The 24,093-nt window shown below is 34.7% G+C and overlaps 1 protein-coding gene across 4 annotated transcripts in view; it reads left to right on the top strand.

The window, feature by feature from the left end:
• LOC145267030 (allantoicase-like) overlaps positions 1-24,093 on the top strand; it is a 147,224-nt gene that overhangs the window by 34,044 nt on the left and 89,087 nt on the right. For 2 of the 4 annotated variants that reach the window (XM_080122966.1, XM_080122964.1), the window contains exon 1: positions 10,366-10,489. The exons of 1 other annotated variant lie outside the window; for it this stretch is intronic. The gene's annotated coding sequence lies outside the window, so the exon portion shown is untranslated. Of the gene's footprint in view, positions 1-10,365; positions 10,490-11,739; positions 11,823-24,093 lie in introns of those variants that run through there. One more of the 4 variants, XM_080122965.1, reaches the window with a different exon arrangement.

Raw genomic sequence — 24,093 nt, 5'->3', positions numbered from 1 at the left:
TATGACATGATATAGGTAATGTTTTAAGCTTTATTTATTAGAAAGTTTAATTAAGATCAAGATTTTTGACTTCTTGTTTCCGTTCCACATGTGGTCCTTTCTGATTAATGGTTATCTTTCTCTCACATAACGTGAAAGCCCATCTCTCATTTTCCCCATCCTAAGAATGGCTTTCTGGTCCACTTTTTTTTTTTTTTTTTTACAAGGTAGTCACCACTTATCAAGGCCCGGAAGCCACTCAGGGATAAGGGTCATTGCATGTACAGTAATCAATGAGATAGTATTGTAGTAATCATTAGTATTGGAGATTTGATAAAGTGTCTTACTTAAGGGGGCGGTTCATCAGAAATTTGTTTATGTTGGATTTGAACACATCCAGGTTGTAGTCAGGTGGGAAACAGGCAAACGGAAGAGAGTTCCACAGGCGTGCACTTCTAAGAACAAAGCTTTGTTCATGGAATCTATGTTTTGGTTTAGGCACAGATAAAGAGTGGGAAAAGTTATTGACAGTGGTTTCAGCTAGATGGGTGTTTATCGTGAAAAATTGGCAAGGGTGGACCAGAGATTGGAGCTCAGACGAGCACTTGCCATGGAAGTAATGATAAAACAAAGACAGGCTCGCAACGTCTCTCCTGTGGGAGAGAGGTTGCAGGGAAGAGAAAAGGGCATCCCCCACTAAGCCACGAATCCTATTTTGTACTCTGTCAAGGCAGGACAGGCTGTTTTTAGCAGCTCTCGCCGAGATGTGGCAGCAGTACATTATCCTTGGACGTACTTGGCTTAACAATGTTTAATCATCCAGCAAAATGGATGGCAGAAACTGAAAGTGCGAGTAGGTCAATTGGTAGACATAGTTGCCTCAAAGGAGTAGCGCATATGTTGAGTGACGATCGAGTACTATTTTTATAGGTTGTTGCAGCAAATCCAACACTTGACAAGAAGTAAGTGAAATACCAAGAAGAACATGGCGAATTTTTGAATGTTTAGGATCACCACCAAATGATTCCATTCTCGCAAGCATCCTACTCAACAATATTTCTCAACACTGGTCGCCAGACTTGTGTCTGCTCTCCTCATCTGACTATAACATCTTGACTAGGATGGAGTACTGTTGCCACATCTGGGCAGGGGTAGCTTGAATCCCCTATCCTGCCTTGACAGAATTCAAAATAGAACTTTGTAGCCTAGTAGGGGATGCCCTTTTCTCTTCCATGTAATCTCTTTCCAACACAACGGACGTTGCAAGCCTGTCTGTGCTCTATTGTTATTTTCATGACAAATGCCCGTCTGAGCTCCAATCTATGGTTCCTCCTTGCCAAATTTTCACGAAAAACCCTCATCTAATTTAAACCACTATCAATAATTTCCCTCACTCTTTATCTGCGCCTAAACCTAAATGCGGATTCCATGAACAAAGCTTCTTTCTTAGAATTGCACACCTGTGGAACTCTGTTCCGTGTCCCTGCTTTCCAGCTGACTACAATGTGGTCGTAAACAAGTTCTTGATGAACCTTGAGTAATCCAAAATACCAAATTTCCACTACTAACGATTACTACGATAATGTCCCATCCTCGAGTGGCTTCCAGTCGTCGATAAGTGGTGACTCCTTCGTAAAGTAAATAAAAAAACAAAAAAACTATTTCTTCTGAGGTGCAATCAAACAAACATGCCCACAATCAGCTTGATTCTCTAATGGCTGTCGTCATGGCGACGTTCGCGGCTGTAGACAAAGGATATGATCACCAAAGTGTGTGTGACTCATTTTGCACTCAATTTGACATGATTGTTTCCGTTCGCAGTGTTTATACTGAAAAAATATTGTAGCATGTAATTCTACCTGCTAATTATTCTATACTTTCCAAGACTCAATTTCTGTTTTCAAAATTCACTACTCCAAAACTTGCAACTCCAAAACTTGTAACTCCAAAACTTGTAACTCCAAAACTTGTAACTCCAAAACTTGTAACTTCAAAACTTGTAACTCCAAAACTTGTAACTCCAAAACTTGTAACTCCAAAACTTGTAACTCCAAAACTTGCAACTCCAAAACTTGTAACTCCAAAACTTGTAACTCCAAAACTTGTAACTCCAAAACTTGTAACTTCAAAACTTGTAACTCCAAAACTTGTAACTCCAAAACTTGTAACTCCAAAACTTGTAACTCCAAAACTTGCAACTCCAAAACTTGTAACTCCAAAACTTGTAACTCCAAAACTTGTAACTCCAAAACTTGTAACTCCAAAACTTGTAACTCCAAAACTTGCAACTCCAAAACTTGTAACTCCAAAACTTGTAACTCCAAAACTTGTAACTCCAAAACTTGCAACTCCAAAACTTGTAACTCCAAAACTTGTAACTCCAAAACTTGTAACTCCAAAACTTGTAACTCCAAAACTTGTAACTTCAAAACTTGCAACTCCAAAACTTGTAACTCTCTTTCTCTCTCTTTATATATATATATATATATATATATATATATATATATATATATATATATATATATATATATACGTTTTATTTTTTATTACCGTATTTTTCTGTTCTTTTGCCGTCATGTAGCTTCCTCAGACTTTTACAGAAAAAAACCTGTAAAAGTCCGAGGAAGCTACATGACGGCAAAAAAAAACGGTCGTGTAGCTGAAACAATAATGTAACTTAACAGAAAAATACGATAATAAAAAGTAAAACGCATATTTGCTCTACAACAGTATTGAGCACTTTCTTCAGGTTTTTATTAATTACCATTTCTACTAAATATACATACATACATATATATATATATATATATATATATATATATATATACATATATATATATATATATATATATATTTAAAATAAAAATAAAAATTACAATAAGTTTACCAAGGTAATCAAAATGGTAAACTTAAAATATATTATAAATATTAAAGAGTTAATATTCACAAGTAAAATAAACTCAGCCAGATGTAAAAGCTCAATAAAACCGAAAAGGAAATAGAGCTTATAATATGAGCAAATGATTAATAAAACATGTTAAAAGACATCTTGAAAAAGAATTAAAAACATATTTAATTTTAAAAAAGGAAGCACAAGATAAGTGGATAGTCCTTAATCCACGGAGTTTCGAAGAAATACTCTCCTTCTCATCAGAGGGCAGGAATTAGCAAAATGCAGGATCGGATTTTGCATATAAAAGTATTTAATGAAACTACAAGTAAGTCACAGATCTTACTTGGTTAAAAAAAGAGTGAGGTAAGGGGAACAGGAGGCAAAAGAAAAATGATAAGATTTCACATGAATGGATAGTCCGGTGAAGGGTAAAAATCCAAAAATGGTAAATCCAAAACGGTCGAATTTAAAATTTCAATCCAATGGGTAAATTCCAAATGGTCCAAAATAATCCAAAAGGCAGAGTTCCTTGGAAAAAAGTGCAAATGGAATGAATTCCAATTGAATTCCAATGAATTTTCCAATGGAAACAGTAATGTAAATTTATTATGGGCTCAATAAAAAATTAAAAAATATATATATATATATATATATATATATATATATATATATATATATATATATATATATATATATATATATATATATATATACGGTTATGTCCAAAAATTTAGTACGCAAATTAAGACGCCAGAAGTCGGTTTACCTAAATATGGAATGGAAGTCAGTAAACATGAAACGAAATACGAAACCATATGGAAAGAATTTGTTTGAAAAAATTATTTTAGTTTTAACACTTTTTGTTTTATCACGAAACAATAAAAAAAAATAATAACCTTTCACTTTTTAAATTTCTATAAATATATTTTTTTTAACACTGGTGTTATCATGAAAAAAAAAAACTAATGAGAATTTTTATTATTTACATTTCTTTTTGAAATAATATATTTATGTTTTTCACAAGTTTTTCCACAGAATTTTGTCATAAATAATGTATGAAATATTTTAATTAACAATTCTTGTGCTATCAAAAAAAAGTTTTGGTTTCGTAATTCAATTGAAGGAAGTTTCTTTGTTTTTTTTTATATATTATTTGTGACAAAATTATGTGAAAATTTTGATTTCCATGCGAATATATTATTAATATCTAGAATTTTTTTTTTATAGAAATGTAAACTATGAAAGTTTATATTACTTTTTTGAAATAAAATATTTCCATACGAATATATTATTAATATCTAGAAAATTTTTATAGAAACGTAAATCACGAAAGTTTAAATTACTTTTTTTAAAATAAAATATTTCCGTATGAATATATTTTAAATATTAAAAAAAATATTGTAAAAAATAAAAGTTTACAATTTTTTGTTTTGTTTCATATGGTTTCGTATTTCGTTTCATGCTTAGTGACTTCCGTTCCATATTTAGGTAAACTGGGGTCCATTTCCGGCATCTTAAATTTGCGTACTGAATTTTTGGACATAGCTGCAGATTGATACATTTTTTAAAAACTTTCCATTTTGAGATGTTTCCTATTTTCTTTGTTTTTTTTTAACTGATGCAATTGTAACTTTATCTATAATATAAATCTCACCTGTTTGTTTAAATGTATGTATGTATGTATGTATGTATGTATGTATGTATGTATGTATATCTGCCTAAAACTTTGGACAGAGGCAACGGATTTTCACGAGATCTGTATTGTTTTGAAGCTTGACCCTTCGGGCGACAAATAGCGAAAAATTGGCAAAAACCATTAATTCCTTCACACTCAACTGGGCACTTTTCTACAGTGAGAGGTCGTTTTTTTTCCACCGATATTTTCGAAAGTCATTCCCTCTTTTCAATTAACTAGCCTTACTTTAAACCTACATCATGTCTGGTTTGGCGATGGATGCAAAAGCAAAGACGTCACCTTTTTTTTTTTCACGGTACGAGTGCAAGCCTGCCTGCCTACTATCATTTTTTTTTTTTTTTTGCTCAACAGATACCTCCAAACACCCGGGTAACGCCGGGCACCCAGGCTAGTTTCATGTAAATATAAAAATTAGTACGAACACTAGCAAAGCATAATATTTTTGCATCATAGTTGTCAAGATTTTCAGACAGTTTTTCACCAGTTCTTCATTATTGTAGCGAAATTCAAAAATCAAAACATTGAATTTCAAGTCAAACCCATAGTATCTACCGAATTGTCATGTTGCAGTAATGAACATATCCAAAAATTATGAAAAACGATAAGGTAGAAAATGAATTATTAATGAAAACAGTTTTTAAAGTCAATTAAGTTTTGCTAAATTGGCCTAAGATTTTTAGTTTTCAGAAAATATTTACCGGGTTTGTTTTACAATTCACAGATGTACGAAGAAGTGATACAACCCCCCCAAAAAAAACCAAAACAAACAAATGTTATCAAAGGCAAGATAAGTTACTCTTCTACCTATCTAGAAACGTATTTAGTGGTTTTATTAATTTTAAAACGTTTGATCCGTCGAAAAACACGCAGTTTTTATCGACAGGTGCGAACAAGAAAAATGGCCATGAACTAATCCCTAAATATGTGAAGTTTTGAAAATGAGTTAAAACTAAAAAATCATACACAATACTGTTAGAAACTCACTCACGGCAACAATTAAACGGTTTAAAGTGAGTAAAACCACTAAAAACTTTCCCAGATAGGTAGAAGAGTAACTTATGTTGCCTTTGATAACATTTATTTGTTATATATATAATACGGCACAATTACGCTGACACACAATCCCTAAATATGTGAAGTTTTGATAATGAGTTAAAACTAAAAAATCATACACAATACTGTTAGAAACTCACTCACGGCAACAATTAAACGGTTTAAAGTGAGTAAAACCACTAAAAACTTTCCCAGAAAGGTAGAAGAGTAACTTATGTTGCCTTTGATAACATTTATTTGTTATATATATAATACGGCACAATTACGCTGACACACAATCCCTAAATATGTGAAGTTTTGAAAATGAGTTAAAACTAAAAAATCATACACAATACTGTTAGAAACTCACTCACGGCAACAATTAAACGGTTTAAAGTGAGTAAAACCACTAAAAACTTTCCCAGATAGGTAGAAGAGTAACTTATGTTGCCTTTGATAACATTTATTTGTTATATATATAATACGGCACAATTACGCTGACACACAATCCCTAAATATGTGAAGTTTTGAAACTAAAAAATCATAGTTAAAACTAAAAAATCATACACAATACTGTTAGAAACTCACTCACGGCAACAATTAAACGGTTTAAAGTGAGTAAAACCACTAAAAACTTTCCCAGATAGGTAGAAGAGTAACTTATGTTGCCTTTGATAACATTTATTTGTTATATATATAATACGGCACAATTACGCTGACACACAATCCCTAAATATGTGAAGTTTTGAAAATGAGTTAAAACTAAAAAATCATACACAATACTGTTAGAAACTCACTCACGGCAACAATTAAACGGTTTAAAGTGAGTAAAACCACTAAAAACTTTCCCAGATAGGTAGAAGAGTAACTTATGTTGCCTTTGATAACATTTATTTGTTATATATATAATACGGCACAATTACGCTGACACACAATCCCTAAATATGTGAAGTTTTGATAATGAGTTAAAACTAAAAAATCATACACAATACTGTTAGAAACTCACTCACGGCAACAATTAAACGGTTTAAAGTGAGTAAAACCACTAAAAACTTTCCCAGATAGGTAGAAGAGTAACTTATGTTGCCTTTGATAACATTTATTTGTTATATATATAATACGGCACAATTACGCTGACACACAATCCCTAAATATGTGAAGTTTTGATAATGAGTTAAAACTAAAAAATCATACACAATACTGTTAGAAACTCACTCACGGCAACAATTAAACGGTTTAAAGTGAGTAAAACCACTAAAAACTTTCCCAGATAGGTAGAAGAGTAACTTATGTTGCCTTTGATAACATTTATTTGTTATATATATAATACGGCACACTTACGCTGACACACAATTCCTAAATATGTGAAGTTTTGATAATGAGTTAAAACTAAAAAATCATACACAATACTGTTAGAAACTCACTCACGGCAACAATTAAACGGTTTAAAGTGAGTAAAACCACTAAAAACTTTCCCAGATAGGTAGAAGAGTAACTTATGTTGCCTTTGATAACATTTATTTGTTATATATATAATACGGCACACTTACGCTGACACACAATCCCTAAATATGTGAAGTTTTGATAATGAGTTAAAACTAAAAAATCATACACAATACTGTTAGAAACTCACTCACGGCAACAATTAAACGGTTTAAAGTGAGTAAAACCACTAAAAACTTTCCCAGATAGGTAGAAGAGTAACTTATGTTGCCTTTGATAACATTTATTTGTTATATATATAATACGGCACAATTACGCTGACACACAATCCCTAAATATGTGAAGTTTTGATAATGAGTTAAAACTAAAAAATCATACACAATACTGTTAGAAACTCACTCACGGCAACAATTAAACGGTTTAAAGTGAGTAAAACCACTAAAAACTTTCCCAGATAGGTAGAAGAGTAACTTATGTTGCCTTTGATAACATTTATTTGTTATATATATAATACGGCACAATTACGCTGACACACAATCCCTAAATATGTGAAGTTTTGATAATGAGTTAAAACTAAAAAATCATACACAATACTGTTAGAAACTCACTCACGGCAACAATTAAACGGTTTAAAGTGAGTAAAACCACTAAAAACTTTCCCAGATAGGTAGAAGAGTAACTTATGTTGCCTTTGATAACATTTATTTGTTATATATATAATACGGCACAATTACGCTGACACACAATCCCTAAATATGTGAAGTTTTGAAACTAAAAAATCATAGTTAAAACTAAAAAATCATACACAATACTGTTAGAAACTCACTCACGGCAACAATTAAACGGTTTAAAGTGAGTAAAACCACTAAAAACTTTCCCAGATAGGTAGAAGAGTAACTTATGTTGCCTTTGATAACATTTAATTGTTATATATATAATACGGCACAATTACGCTGACACACAATCCCTAAATATGTGAAGTTTTGATAATGAGTTAAAACTAAAAAATCATACACAATACTGTTAGAAACTCACTCACGGCAACAATTAAACGGTTTAAAGTGAGTAAAACCACTAAAAACTTTCCCAGATAGGTAGAAGAGTAACTTATGTTGCCTTTGATAACATTTATTTGTTATATATATAATACGGCACAATTACGCTGACACACAATCCCTAAATATGTGAAGTTTTGATAATGAGTTAAAACTAAAAAATCATACACAATACTGTTAGAAACTCACTCACGGCAACAATTAAACGGTTTAAAGTGAGTAAAACCACTAAAAACTTTCCCAGATAGGTAGAAGAGTAACTTATGTTGCCTTTGATAACATTTATTTGTTATATATATAATACGGCACAATTACGCTGACACACAATCCCTAAATATGTGAAGTTTTGATAATGAGTTAAAACTAAAAAATCATACACAATACTGTTAGAAACTCACTCACGGCAACAATTAAACGGTTTAAAGTGAGTAAAACCACTAAAAACTTTCCCAGATAGGTAGAAGAGTAACTTATGTTGCCTTTGATAACATTTATTTGTTATATATATAATACGGCACAATTACGCTGACACACAATCCCTAAATATGTGAAGTTTTGATAATGAGTTAAAACTAAAAAATCATACACAATACTGTTAGAAACTCACTCACGGCAACAATTAAACGGTTTAAAGTGAGTAAAACCACTAAAAACTTTCCCAGATAGGTAGAAGAGTAACTTATGTTGCCTTTGATAACATTTATTTGTTATATATATAATACGGCACACTTACGCTGACACACAATCCCTAAATATGTGAAGTTTTGATAATGAGTTAAAACTAAAAAATCATACACAATACTGTTAGAAACTCACTCACGGCAACAATTAAACGGTTTAAAGTGAGTAAAACCACTAAAAACTTTCCCAGATAGGTAGAAGAGTAACTTATGTTGCCTTTGATAACATTTATTTGTTATATATATAATCCGGCACAATTACGCTGACACACAATCCCTAAATATGTGAAGTTTTGAAAATGAGTTAAAACTAAAAAATCATACACAATACTGTTAGAAACTCACTCACGGCAACAATTAAACGGTTTAAAGTGAGTAAAACCACTAAAAACTTTCCCAGATAGGTAGAAGAGTAACTTATGTTGCCTTTGATAACATTTATTTGTTTTATATATAATACGGCACAATTACGCTGACACACAATCCCTAAATATGTGAAGTTCTGAAAATGAGTTAAAACTAAAAAATCATACACAATACTGTTAGAAACTCACTCACGGCAACAATTAAACGGTTTAAAGTGAGTAAAACCGCTAAAAACTTTCCCAGATAGGTAGAAGAGTAACTTATGTTGCCTTTGATAACATTTATTTGTTATATATATAATACGGCACAATTACGCTGACACACAATCCCTAAATATGTGAAGTTTTGAAAATGAGTTAAAACTAAAAAAATCATACACAATACTGTTAGAAACTCACTCACGGCAACAATTAAACGTTTTAAAGTGAGTAAAACCACTAAAAACTTTCCCAGATAGGTAGAAGAGTAACTTATGTTGCCTTTGAAACATTTATTTGTTATATTTTTGAATTTTTGACCACTTGTCGTATTTCTGTGGATTGTAAAATAAGCATTATTTGCCTCCCTTTTGTGACGATTAGAACTCTCCGTTCTTTTTTTCAGACTCAATTTTTTTGCTGACTATTGTCGAAAATTATTTTCATTAATAATTAATTTTCTACCTAATCATTTTTCGTAATTTTTGGATATGTTCATTACTGTGGGTACTTGTACAGTTTAATCAAGACAATCAAAAATGAAAATATCGAAAAAAAAAAAAAAGGTTATATTGTACGTATCCGTTTTGGACTGAAGATCTCAGAAAAAAAATTTCACTAAATTTGATCGAGTAGTTTTTTTTTTGTTGTTTTTTTTTTTTTTACAGCGGAAAAATACGTTTTTATGAGAGCGCGTTGAAGTCAGCCATTATGGAATTTTTTGAACACTTCACGGGAGATAACTCCATGTAAAACGCCGACACTCCCTCCCCATCTTTATTACTAGCTTTTCTTCATTCCAAATCGAACCTTTTGCTCGGTATCATAACAAATTGTTTTTTCGCTGTAAAACAAAAACTACTTGATGAAATTAAGTGAATTTATTTTTCGGAGAACTTCGTTCCATAACGAATACGTGCAATATAACATTTTTTTCGATATTTTCATGTTTTGATGCAAGGTAGATAATCGAATCGCTTAAGCTATTTAATCTGTGCCTGATTTCGAGATAAAACAAATACAAGGAACTTTATTCATTTACACCGGGAAGATTATTTAAAAGGGATTAGTTTCGACTACACCGTGAAAACCCGGATTTTTTCCCCTTTTTAAAACCCGGACAAATATATAATTAAAAAAAAAAAAACGTAAGTTTATTGCATTTTTAATTATTTATTATTATTTTTTGAAGTTTAGATTTGGTGTTTTTATTTTTTAAATAATTTTTTCGCTTGATTTGTGCTAAAAATCAAATGAAAAGTGAAAATTCACCGAAATTATCAGTAAGCGAAATTGAAAGTAGATATTAAGGCCGAAGAAAAGAAAGAAAGGTATTTATACTGAATACGGACCGTGCTGAAATAATAACATTGTTATTTAGAAACCCATTGGTAGATATAAGGGTTGAAGAAAAGAAAGATTTGATTTTATAAAGAATTTTTATATTTAATTTATTTATGACAGATCGATTTTTTTAATATGTCATTTTAAGCAATATATATATAATATATATATATATATATATATATATATATATATATATATATATATATATATATATATATATATATTATGGACTTAATTGTCATGCCGAAAATAGTAATATATCCAAAACTTACGAAAATTCATTGAGTAGAAAATTGTTTTTAGTTAAAAGTAATTTTTACGGAAAAATGGGTAAGATTGCACTTTTCTTAAATGTTATACAGTAGACAGTAAGAATCTAAACGCAGGGGACATAACATATAAACGAGTATTTTAGATTGGTCCATCTACACTTTATCGCCGAAACTGGAGACACCATTTTATTTCACGCACCTGCCGTTTAAATGCAAGGGGCAGGGAGAAATCATTATTTTAAACTATGGTCGAAACTGGCGAACGAATGCTCCCGGAAAGAATAAATTGACCTAAACTTAACATTTATTACTTTATTTAATGTTTAAAATTATTTGCTCGAAAAAAAACAAAACAAAAAAAAAACTATTTTATTAATATCCAATGTTGCCGTTTTCATTACAAAATTGTTTTATTTAAATTATATTTTCTTACGCAAACTTTTCAAATGTTTTTACAATTATATTTTGATAGATTTTTATACAATAAATGTTTTGGTTTTCAAATGGCGATCGCCCACTCGCCCAGTTTAAACAATTGTGAATATGTCATTTTCATTTTCTGTTTTTAATAAAAAAAAAAAAAAAAAAAAAAATACGTTTCATGAAAAACTTTCCCGTTTTCATTAATTAAATCGAAACATTTCCAATTAAACAATTATGGATATATGTTCTCTTTCACTTTCTTTACTTTTTTTTCATAGATCTTTCCGGAAGTAATTAATATCTAGTTTTTTTGTTGTTTTTTTTTTTGTATTTATTTCTAACTTCGGTCATAGTTTAAAACACTGACTTCTTCCTTGGATTTGGACAGCAACAGCAGGTGCGTGAAATAAAATGGCGTCTCCAGTTTCAGCAATAAAGTGTAAGCACCTTTAGATTACTTGCCCATGGCTGCTGCAATGTTTGTTTAAAGCGATACTATGGGTTTGACTTGAACACATAATTGTTGAACTTATTCTACACAATGAGGATATTCTACTGTGTTCGGCATGATATATTTGGTTATAGGAATTTATTCCTATTTCTTCTAGAGACCACGAGGTCCCAAAATATGCCATATTGGGCGCCATGTACAACAATTGTATTTTTACATAAAGGGTATTCAGAGATAGAGCAAACTTTTTAATCGGTTTGGGTCGAAAATTTGAGCTACCAATATATAAATGTATGTATGTATGTATGTATGTTTGCATGTCTGCCTAAAACGTTCAACAGAGGCGACAGATTTTCACAAGATTGGTATCATTTTGAAGTTCGACCCTTCAGACGACAAATACCGAAAAATTAGCCAAAACATTAATTTCTTCACCCTCAACTTGGGCACTTTTCTACAGGTAGGGGTTGCTTTTTTCACCGATATTTTTAAGTCATCCCCTCTTTTCGATTGTCTAGCCTTAATTTAAACCTATATCACTTCCGGTTTGGCGGTGGTCGTAACAGCAAAGACGTCACGTTTTTTTCACGTTCTTTTCTTCCTTCGCGGTACGGGTTCGAGCCTGCTTTCTGACTACTATTTTTATATATATATATATATATATATATATATATATATATATATATATTTTTTGCTCAACATACATCTTCAAACACCCAGGCAACTCCGGGCTGAAATGCTAGTATATATATATATATATATATATAGTAAATTTGGCACTAGTGTACCACTTATTGATTCGTGCTGAAATAATGTTATTATTTAGAAAGCCATGGAGAGGGTATTCTGTACCTTACAATTTAATAAAACCAGATATCATAAAACTTTAATTAAACTTGAAATCAATAAATGCACCATAAATTTTTTGTTTATTTCCACGTTCACATTTTCCTTTAAAATGATGACTTTTGTAGGTTTTCGAGTATGCTACAAACGAATATCGCATAATTTTGTTAAAAAATATGTGCGCACTTGTGCATACAACAATGATCACCACTGTTAACATAAGCAAGTGCATTGTTTAATATCCGGAAAACTACATATTTGCGGAAAATTTCAATACGATATTCGTTTTCAGCATACCCGAAAACTTTTACAAGTCATGATTTTCAAGGAAAATGTTAAGGTGGAAACCAAATAAAAAATTTACTTATACGTATATTTATATATATTTACTGCTTTTTCATTCCAAACAAGGGACAATGTCACTTGGACGTAAGGGTTTACTATTTGAGACAAAATTTGCAGAGAAATTATGTGAGGAGTTGAACAGCAAGATGTCTGTTCACATTAAATTTGAGTTTCTACATGTCAGTACATTCAGGGAAGCAGTGATCCGGAAGGGAATTCCAAAGTCTAGCAGTTTAAGGAAAGAAACTATTTTAGAAGACTTTATGGCATCTAAGGATCCCATACAGTGTAGGGGTGGGATTTTGCTGCTTATCTGATTAGTCGGAGGTATTTACATTGACGGGTTACAAGGGCTTGGAGTTTGTCGGAGCACCTTCTATTAAAATAACACAGTGATGCAACATTTTGTTGATGGGACAGAGATTGGAGTTAGGTTGACAGCGCAGCACCTATTAGATTGGCAACTCTTTTCCAAATCTTCTATAGGAGTGAGAGACTAATAGCAGATGCATCAGCCCAAATGTGGCGACAATACTCCATGTAGTGGCAAATAGTGGTCTTGTACCTATTTACTATGCCTCCCCACGGGACAGAGTTAGACACCAGGGTTGTTTTTTAACGTGGAGAAAAGGTACAAAAATAAAAATTGTCTCAGTCGTGAAGGATTTCTCCTCCACCGAAAGAGAACAAGAAATGGAAGTGCAGCATCTGAAGAACAGATGGTATTTATTTGCTCCCCCACCGAGCAAATTAGGCACAAGGCCAATTTTTAATGTGAGGAGTGAAGGGAGGGGGAAGGGAAAAGGGGACCAGCTCCCGAGAGGTGGGAAATGGGAGCTGGTTAAAGGTCAGGCATGTGGGGTTGCCCCCACATCTGGTCTTTGCTAGTCATAGCTTGCAGCATCTGCCGGAACAGATACTATACTTTGATCTTGTTTATATATTTTATTGAGAAAGAAAAAATTCAACATAAAAAACGTACAAAAAATTCAATTCAACAAAATTAAGTGGCCCAAAGGCCAAGTAATAGTGGTCTTGTAGATGTACAGGAATACTCTCAGGCGTAAATAACTTTCTAGCACGGAAGAGAGAGAGAGAGAGACCACCTTCTTTGCAGCAGCCTTGGCAATGTTCTCAATGTATTTGTTCCAATTCATGTTCCAGGAGCTTGAGCGAAGTACTTTCGAGGAGCTTGAACGAAGTATTTTCAGATAATGTACCTGTAGCCATGGCTATTGTTGGTTGAGAAGGTTTCTCGTAATTATTAAATGAAACGAGCTTAGTCTTGGCAGCATTGAATGTTACCATGCACCAGCCCAAATGTGACAACAATGCTCTATACATGGGTGAATGGTGGCCTTATAGAGGTACAGGATATTTTCAGGTGTAAGCAACTTTCTAACACGGTAGAGGGAGCCCACCTTCCTTGCAGTAGTGGCGGCAGTGCTTTCGATGTATCTGTTCAACTCCTGTTTCCCGTGAACGTTAAGCTAAGAAGTTGTAACGAAGTACTTTCAGGTAATGTATCATTAGTCATAGCTATTGATGGTTGAGAAGGTTTCTTGTAATTATTAAAGGAAACGAGCTTAGTTTTGGCAGCATTGAATGTTACCATCCATTTTTGACCCCCATTCCACAACAGACTGGAGTGAGAGACTAGTAGCAGATGTACCAGCCCAAATATGACGACAGTACTCCATACATGGAGGAATGGTGGCCTTGTAGAGGTACAGGATACTCTCATTCTTAATATAGGGAGGTTAGGGGTGCTTATTCCGAAAGCCGTTCTTAACATGGGGAGGTTGGAGGTATTTATACTATGCTGGGGCAGGTCGTAAAAAAAATGCTCACTTGTTGCTTGAAGAAGTGCAACGATACTCTTTTCTTTTTTTTCTTCAAATTTTTTCTTTCCTTTTTTCTTCCAGTTTCTTCTTTCCTTTTTTTCTTTCCTTTTTTTTTCTTCCACTTCCAATTTTTCCCGTCTGCTCGCATCTCTTTTTGCTCACTCAGTATAATCTGGGGGTTTCCATTGTTCGCTGGCATTGCTAAGCGAATCTCACAGAAAAACGGGCTTTAAACTGCAGAAGTACCGATTATGTTTAGTATTCGTCTGGTATACCATATGATTTAATTTTGTGAAGAAGACCATCATGCCATACCCTTTCAAAGGCCTTAGATATGTTAAGAGCTATTGAAGGTGGTTTAAAAAAATTTCTTTTCAACTTTTTTTTTTTTTATTTAATGAAGGTGGTTTAAAAAAATCTTTTCAACTTTTTTTTTTTTTTTAATGAAGGTGGTTTAAAAAATATCTTCAACTTTTTTTTTTTTTTAATGAAGGTGGTTTAAAAAAATCTTTTCAACTTTTTTTTTTAATGAAGGTGGTTTAAAAAAATATCTTTTCAACTTTTTTTTTAATGAAGGTGGTTTAAAAAAATATCTGAAGAAATTATAATGTTCATACCTTCACATATCAACATAAAATTTGCTGTATATTTAGAATTACACTTATTTAAAAAAAAATCTTTGATGTACATACTCGTCACAGAACGAAGATTTCATATTCTAAAAATCATGTGAGTTTGGCTAGTAACTTTTCTATTTGGCTACTAAATGAAAATATTTAGTATTCAAAGGACAACTAAAGATAAGTTTGTCCGTAGAGCACCAATATATGTTCAGAGATTACAGTTAGGATATCTACAGTAGAATAGGCTTGCCTAAATCCATACGGTTGATCGGAAAGAAGTTTAGCCTCTATGAGGTCATGAACAAGTGCTTGATTAAGGACTCAAAGATTTTGCTGAAGGGAATGAAGAGGGCTATTGTGCGATAATTACAAGTTTATTCTGGATATAAATAGCTCTTACATGTAAGAAAAAAGGATTAATATTCGCTTCACGAATTTGTTAACTATCTTATTGAGAATAAACAAGTGGACACTGTGAATAGATTTTCATGAGGGCATTTCACTCTTGGCGATTATCAAAGCTCTCCTTTTAGTTATTACAGCATTATTAGCGATCTGTCCATGTCCGTTCATAACCAGGCTGACTGAAGTCAAAGTTTCTTTGTCAACCTCGATATCCGTGACGTCATGTGCCTTGTCACTTATGTCTCTTTGTTTTATTCAACCTATTTGACCCCAGCTAATCTTACACAACATATCTTCCTGTTGCTTTTGTGTAAACTCGTTTATTTCCCAAACGTCGTATCAGTTTGACCTATGCTTAGTTTTTTTTTGTTTTTTTTTACATAGGCATCACCACTTATCAAGGCCAAGAGGCCACTCGAGGATAAGGGTTAAAGAGTGTACAGTAGAAATTGGACAATATAGTAACCGTTAGTAATGGAGATTCAGTAAATTTGTTAGCTTATATCGAACGGCTCATCAAAAACTTGTTTACGTTAGACTTGAACAGAACCATATTGTAGTCAGCTGGAAAGCAGGAAAACGGAAGACAATTCCATAGGTGTGCTGTTCTAAGAAAGAAGCTTTGTTCATGGAACCTACGTTTAGGTTTAGGCACAGATAAAGAGTGCGGGAAATTAGTGATAGTGTTTTCTGCTAGACAGGTGTTTCTGGTGAAAGTTTGGCAAGGGGGGATCATAGAATGGAGCTCATCCGAGCACTTGCCATGAAAATAACGATACAGCAGAGACAAACTCGCAACATGTGAGAAATGTGAGAATTCTGTGAGAAAGAGGTTGCAGGGAAGAGAAAAGGACATCCCCTACAAGGCTACGAAGTCTATTTTGAACTCTATCAAGGCAGGATAAGTCCTTTCTAGCAGCTCCTGCCCTGATGTGACAACAGTACTCCATCCTTGGACGTACCTGGCTCTTATATAGATAGAGAATTGTATCAACAGTGAGATATCTACTGGATCGATAGAAGGATCCCACCATTTTTCCAGTGGCCTTGGCAACAGATTTAATGTATGTGTTCTCAACTATAAGTTGGATACGATATCATATGAAATAATTGATAGAGAGTTGACTGTATTATAATATATACGGAATCTGCGTGTGTGAAACGTTTGTTGATCATCATTCAAGCCTGGGCAATATCGGCTCTAAGAGGTAAATGGTCTTTTTACTTATCTGGTTTGAAAACATATCTATACTCCTATAAATTTGATTTTTTTTTTTTTTTGTGTATTGATATTCATATTAAAAACACTTTTTTTTCTATTTATTTAGTTATTTATTTGCTTCCCCACTGAGCAAATTAGGCACAAGGCCATTTTTTAATGTGGAGAGTGAGGGGAGGGAGATCAGCTCCCCCCGGGAGGAAACTGGATAGTGACAATTGGTACGAAAGGTTTCCTCTACATTGACCAAAACTGATTGCTCAAAAGCAATGGCCTTATATGTAGGGTTGCCCCCATATATAACTTTGATTGCAGTATCTGCCGGAACAGATACTACACTTTGATAACAGAAAAAAGAACTTGGCTCAAAGACCAAGAAGAAAAAAGGCAGACCTTTTTTCTGTTTATCTGTATGCGTATATATATTTGTTTAAAAAATTTTGCCTACAAACTCCTGTCAGCTTTTGGTCTACAGACATGAAAGTTTATATATAGGGTATTCAAACCCATCTGAAACTGGTATGGCATAAGGGTCTACTTCACAAGATTTCCAGCTACGGTATAACTGGAAATGTTTTCTCAATCATTAAATCATTTCTCTCCAATAGGCTCATAAGAGTAGTGGTAGATGGACAAAAATCGGAGGCCTGCAATATAAATGCTGGAGTCCCTCAGGGGTCAATCCTGGGCCCAACTCTCTTCCTGATCTACATCAATGACCTCCCTAAACACATACTTAAATCATTCGTTGACATCTATGCTGATAACACGACCATCTACGGCAACACATCAAAGGCTGTAAATGACAAAGTTCTCTCTGATTCTCTCTCTTCTGCGTGGTTCAGTGGGGGAAGATGTGGCTGGTTACCTTTAATGCATCCAAAACCAAACTCCTATCCTTACATCATCAACGCTCTGATCCCCATCTGGCATCAATTGAAATGGATGGGTCTCGTCTGGGCGAGGCCCCGTGTTTTGACAAGCTTCTGAGTTTGACCTTTACACCTGATCTGAAATGGAACACGTACATGAAGTCTGTTGCCAAGGTCGCTGGAAAGATGGTGGGATCCTTCTACCGCTCCAGAAGATATCTCGCTACTGATGCAATTCTCTATCTATATAAAAGCCAAGTACGTCCAAGGATGGAATACTGTTGCCATATCTGGGCAGGAGCTGCTAAAAACAGCCTATCTTGCCTTGACAGAGTACAAAATAGACTTTGTGGCTTAGTGGGGGATGCCCTTTTCTCTACCCTGCAACCTCTCTCCCACAGAAGAGACGTTGCAAGCCTATCCTTGTTTTATCGTTATTTCCATGGCAGGTGCTCGTCTGAACTCCAATCTCTGGTCCCCCCTCGCCAATCTTTCACGAAAAACACCCATCTAGCTGAATCCACTGTGAAAAATTTCCCCCACTCTATATCTGTGCCTAAATCAAAACGCGGATTCCATGAACAAAGCTTCTTTCTTAGAACTGCACGACTGTGGAACTCTGTTCCGTCTGCCTGCTTCCCACCGGACTACAACTTGGATGTGTTCAAGTCCAACGTTAACAAATTCCTAATGAACCGCCCCCTTAAGTAAACACTTCATCAAATCTCCACACTAACGTAATGTACTTGCAATAACCCTTATCCCTGAGTGGCTTCCAGGCCTTGATAAGTGGTGATCACTGTGTAAAAAAAAAAACAAAAAAAAAAGCCTTTATATTTGGGTTTTAGCTGGGGGGAAATCATTGCAAAAGTGTGAAAATTAAAGAAGTGGAATTTTCCAGCATTACGAATATGCATGCATTTTAGCCTTGCAGCAAACATGTCTTTATAGCTCAGGCATTAACGTCAAAGGAAAAAGTAAATCATAAGCTAAACGTTTTGGTTTCGATTCTAGCTGGTCGCACACGAGTCATTCTTTTTTTTTTTTTTAATTTTTTAAATCATTGCTATATATTGGGTACAATATAGTCTATATATATATAAAAGCGAAAATGTATGTATGTGTGTTCGCTTTTTCTGTATGTCTACAAAAGGCTTCTTTCAGAGAAGCGGTCGATCGGTACACAACTTTTTAAAACTTTTTATATCACATATAAATCGTAATATCTCACAGTTAACAACGAAGCTCGCCTGTCTATTTAATTTGCTCGATTTCGGGAAGATAAATATTCAATATTTGTCGCTCGCCGCACGTGGGTTAGTCTTTTTCCTATAACATCTTGGGAAGCGTTCCGTTCCCGTAGTAAATGAAATACTATCCCGCAGTCAAACTTGACCTCATTAACTCATTAAAACAGGCACCTGCCAAATCCAAGTAATTAAATAAATTCAAACGTGTTTCCGTTAGCATCTCGCGGTGGGGCAATCGTTAACGTCGCACGTTTTTTTTTTCACACTTTAATTTACAACTTTGCCTCAATGGTTCCGGTTCGATCCTTACCTACCAAAACATTTTTTTAACCCCCACCCCCACCCCCGGAGTTTCCACACATACCTCCAAACACCCGGGCAACGCCGGGTACCCCTCGCTAGTATAATAAATATGAAATCTTCATTAATCAAAATATATTTTATAACCGGGCAATGCCGGGCGCCCTGCTAGTTTTCAATAAACGAACACGTGTGGACTTAATAATACGCTGCACTTTTGTGTTTGGAGATGATTTTCGCCGTTAAAAAAGAAAAAAAAAGAAGAAAAAGACCAGCTGTTACTCATACGAGCATACGACATTTATTTGTTTAGGAGCAAAAAAAAAGTTACTTAAAATAAAGGTACTATTTTTGTCATCATTATTACGGTGAAGTTCAGAAGTCGAAAAATTATTTTTTATTAAAAACCAAAATTATTTACTGAAATTTTAATATAAATTAATTATAAAACTCTGTAGACTATCCGGGCTTGCTTGCTTGAATTTTGTCCTCAACAATCGGGTGATCCCATCTTTTTAAAAAGGATGACAGATGAATTTATATATATATATGTGTGTGTATATATATATATATATATATGTAAAAGAGATTTAGAAGGCTGTCACAATGCGAGGAATGAATTATAGTCGCTGTTGGTAAGAGGAGACGAGAACAAGTGGCGATTTACAAATCAAAAAGTACATATATATATATATGTTTTATTATTATATATATTTTTTTTTAATTTTTTATTTTTTTATTTTTTTTATATATATATATTTATTCAACTGAATAAATATATATATATATAAAAAAAAAATATAATAATAAAACATATATATATATATATGTACTTATTGATTTGTAAATCGCCACTTGTTCTCGTCTCCTCTTACCAACAGCGACTACAATTCATTCCTCGCATTGTGACAGCCTTCTAAATCTCTTTTACATACCTATCCCACACAATGCTTCAAGCAAACTACATATCAATCCTATATATATATATATATATATATTAGCAAGCTGTTCTGCGTTGCCCGATTATAAAATATGCATGCATATTATATTTTTATTAATGCTGATTTCTTATTTATTATAAACAGAAATTAGGCATTAAACGTATCATTAAATTTCTTAAACGTAGCATTAAATTTCTTTTAAAAAAAAAAAATGTAATAAAAAAAAAACATAATGAAACTGAGATTATGTTTTATGTTTTTCCCAAATTATACCTGCATATTATCTGAACTCCAAAACACGCGGCTTTTTTTTTCTCTCTAAAGTAACCATTATTCTAGCTAGTCTAAACTTAATACGTAACCAGTTTTTTAAATGAGTTAAAATTTAACCAGACTTTCCAATTTGATAAAATAAGACCGATGACGAAGGGAAGTTCCGTCATGATTTTGCCACTGCCTATGACCTCACTCAGATTGTTCACGAACCCACCCATGTGCCCGAAACTACTGTATATCGATACTCTATGGCTGACTGAGATAGCTTCCTTACATTCATATCCGATCTACCTCTGCATTCCATGTTTAAAAAGGATGTGTCCTCTATAGTATCAGACCTGACGGAATGGTTAATTGTAGGCATAGACCGATTCATACCATCTAAAAAATTCCAACAAAAACCTAACAGCCAGCCATGGTTCTCCCCAGAATGTGCTGCTGCCATCGCGCACAGAAATCACTTTTTCCATAGCTACCAACGTAATAGATGTACTGAGACTAAAGCTGCTTTCAGGACTGCCAGCAACCACTGTAAAAGAGTAATAAAAAATGCAAGAGAGCTATATGCTCAGTCTGTTAAATCCAAAGTAGCTGAGCAGCGACTTGGTTCCCACCAGTTTTGGCAAATAGCAAACACAATCCTGAACAGAAGTGTGTGTGTTCTATCCCAACCATCATCAATGGATCTGAGGTCATCTCGTCAGCATCAGACAAGGCCAAACTATTTGCCAAGAACTTTGCAGCTAATTCTATCCTATGTGACGAAGGCCATCAACTCCCCGTATTTCCTCCTGTAACAGACAACACGCAATGCAACATACAAATATAGCTTCTTTTATTACATTTGCACTTGAACTTCTGCATGTCAGTACAGTTGGGGAAGCAGGGACCCGGCAGGGAATTCCAAAGTTTAGCTGTCCTGGGGAAGAAATTACTGGAGTAGAAGGCTCTCTTACATCTAGGGATTTCTACTGTGAAGGGGTGGGACAGCTGCTTGTCGGGTTTGTCGGGGGTATTTACGTCGAGGGGGCACAAGTGCTTGCAGTTCGTCAGAGGATTCACCGTTAAAGTGCTTGTAGAAAAGGCAGAGAGATGCAACATTTCGTCGATGGGACAGGGGCTGAAGTTTAGATGACAGTTCAAGACCTATCAGATTGGCGACTCTCTTTTGAACCTTGTCTAGGAGTGAGAGACTAGTGGTAGATGCACCAGCCCAAGTATGACAACAATACTCCATACATGGGCGAATGGTGGCCTTATAGAGGTATAGGATGCTTTTGGGCGTTAGTATCTTTCTAGCACGGTAGAGCGAACCTACCTTCTTCGCAGCGGTCCTGGCGATACTCTCAATGTAATTTTTCCAACTCATGTTTCCTGAGAGCGTTAGGCCGAGGAGTTTAAAGGATGTACTTTCAGATAAAGAGTCATTGGCCATTGCTATTGGTGGTAGAGAAGGTTTCTTGTAATTATTGAAGGAAACGAGTTTTATCTTGGCAGCATTAAATGTGACCATCCATTTATGTCCCCATTCCACTACAGATTGGAGGTCATCCTCTAGTGCTTCTGCCATTTCTTTAGATATGTGTTCATTTGTTTTCCTGTCGTGTCTGTTATAGAGTGTGGTGTCGTCAGCATATATACCCATCTTGCAGGCAATTTTGTCAGGGAGGTCATTTATGAATATTAGGAATAACAGAGATCCCAAGATAGACCCCTGAGGCACTCCCGCATTTATATCGTATTGTTTAGATGTACGACCGTCGAGGACAACCTGGATTTTTCTCTTATCTAAGAAGGATTTAATTATGTCATGTATTCTTCCAGTGATACCATATGATCTGATTTTCCTGAGAAGATCTTCATGCCATACCATACCCTGTCAAAAGCCTTAGATATATCTAGAGCTACCGCTCTACCCTCCCCCGCTTTTCCCGGTGACTGGTATATACGTTCTGAGATTACAGTTAGGATGTCTACTGTTGAACGGGCTTGTCTAAATCCATATTGTTGGTCAGTCAGAAGTTTAGCATCTGTAAGGTGATGCAGTAGAGCTTGGTTAATTATGGTCTCAAATATTTTGGCGAAAAGTGAGAGGAGACTAATGGGGCGATAATTAACTGGGTAAGTTCTTTCACCAGAATTCTTGAAAATGTACTACAGAAGCAGTTTTCCAGCAGGCAGGAAAGCAAGATTCATTAAGGCATTTGTTGTAAAGTTTGGAGAAAACTGGAGCTACTTTGGCGGAGCACTTTTTTAATAGCACAGCCGGGATGAGATCAGGTCCACATGCTTTTGCAGTGTGAAGATTTCTGATGATAGCATGCACCTGAGAAGGGGTGATTTTCAGATCGTCTAGTGTGGCGTCTGTCCGCAAAGGAAAGTCAGGCAGGGGGTAGTTGGCAGGGTCCAGTGTGGAATTGGAGGCAAACCGACTGGCAAGCATGTTAGCCTTCTCAGTTTCAGAGCAAACAACCTCATGATTGTTGGATAGTGGGGGGATTGTTGATTGCCCATTTACTACACTGTTATAGATTTTACAGAAGTCGCGGGTCCCTAATTTCTGTGCTTCGATGCGTTTTTGGGTGGCTTCAGTAAATTCTTTCTTAGCTGTCGCTATTTCTTTCTTACAGTTACTTCTGGCTTCTATATACTTCTGCCTGTTTAAACTGGACTTATGTCGGTTAAATTTGTGGTATGCATGCTGCCTTTGCGCGATTGCAGCTGCACAAGTAGAAGTAAACCATTGGGGAGAGTGGGGCTTGCTATAAAATTTCCGTGTGGGAACATGTGCTTCAATTGCTGCTTTGAACCATTCAGTGGTCTCATTTGCGCAATGTTCAGCAGGAAGTGAAAAGATATTTTGCCATGGGGCGTCCCTGATGAGATCCCTGATGGCTTCCCAGTCAGCCTTTTTATAATATCTCGTTGTTTTGAGCAGTGGCTCTTCAGTTTTGGCTCTGAAGTTTAGGGCGATTTCAACTATTACCACTGCATGATCAGCGTTCCCAAGTGGGCTGTGGGCATTAGTTATGTGGTCAGAAACAGATCTAGAAGTGATGCATGTTGTTCTTGCTGTTCTGGGAAACGGGTTGGAAACGTAACCATCTGTGATAGGGAATGAGATATAGAGAAGTTATATGTAGTCTGTGTCTGTGTGAGTAGAAAATCCAAGCCAGTTGCTGTGGTGGACATTGAAGTCACCAAACACATGCACTTGTGCACTAGTGTCGAGGGAAAGTGCTGTATCTATGCCGTCAGAGACTTTGTTTATTAGGGTACAGTCCTGGGTCGAGGGAGAGCGGTAGAGAAAATAAAAGTAGCTAATGTTATGTTGCATG

Source organism: Euprymna scolopes, chromosome 42 (assembly GCF_053919585.1).
Source record: "Euprymna scolopes isolate OS-2025 chromosome 42, ASM5391958v1, whole genome shotgun sequence".
In the NCBI taxonomy this organism is placed as follows: domain Eukaryota; kingdom Metazoa; phylum Mollusca; class Cephalopoda; order Sepiida; family Sepiolidae; genus Euprymna; species Euprymna scolopes.
The sequence above is the reverse complement of the archived record's forward strand: the minus strand, read 5'-3'. Positions and strand labels throughout refer to the sequence as shown.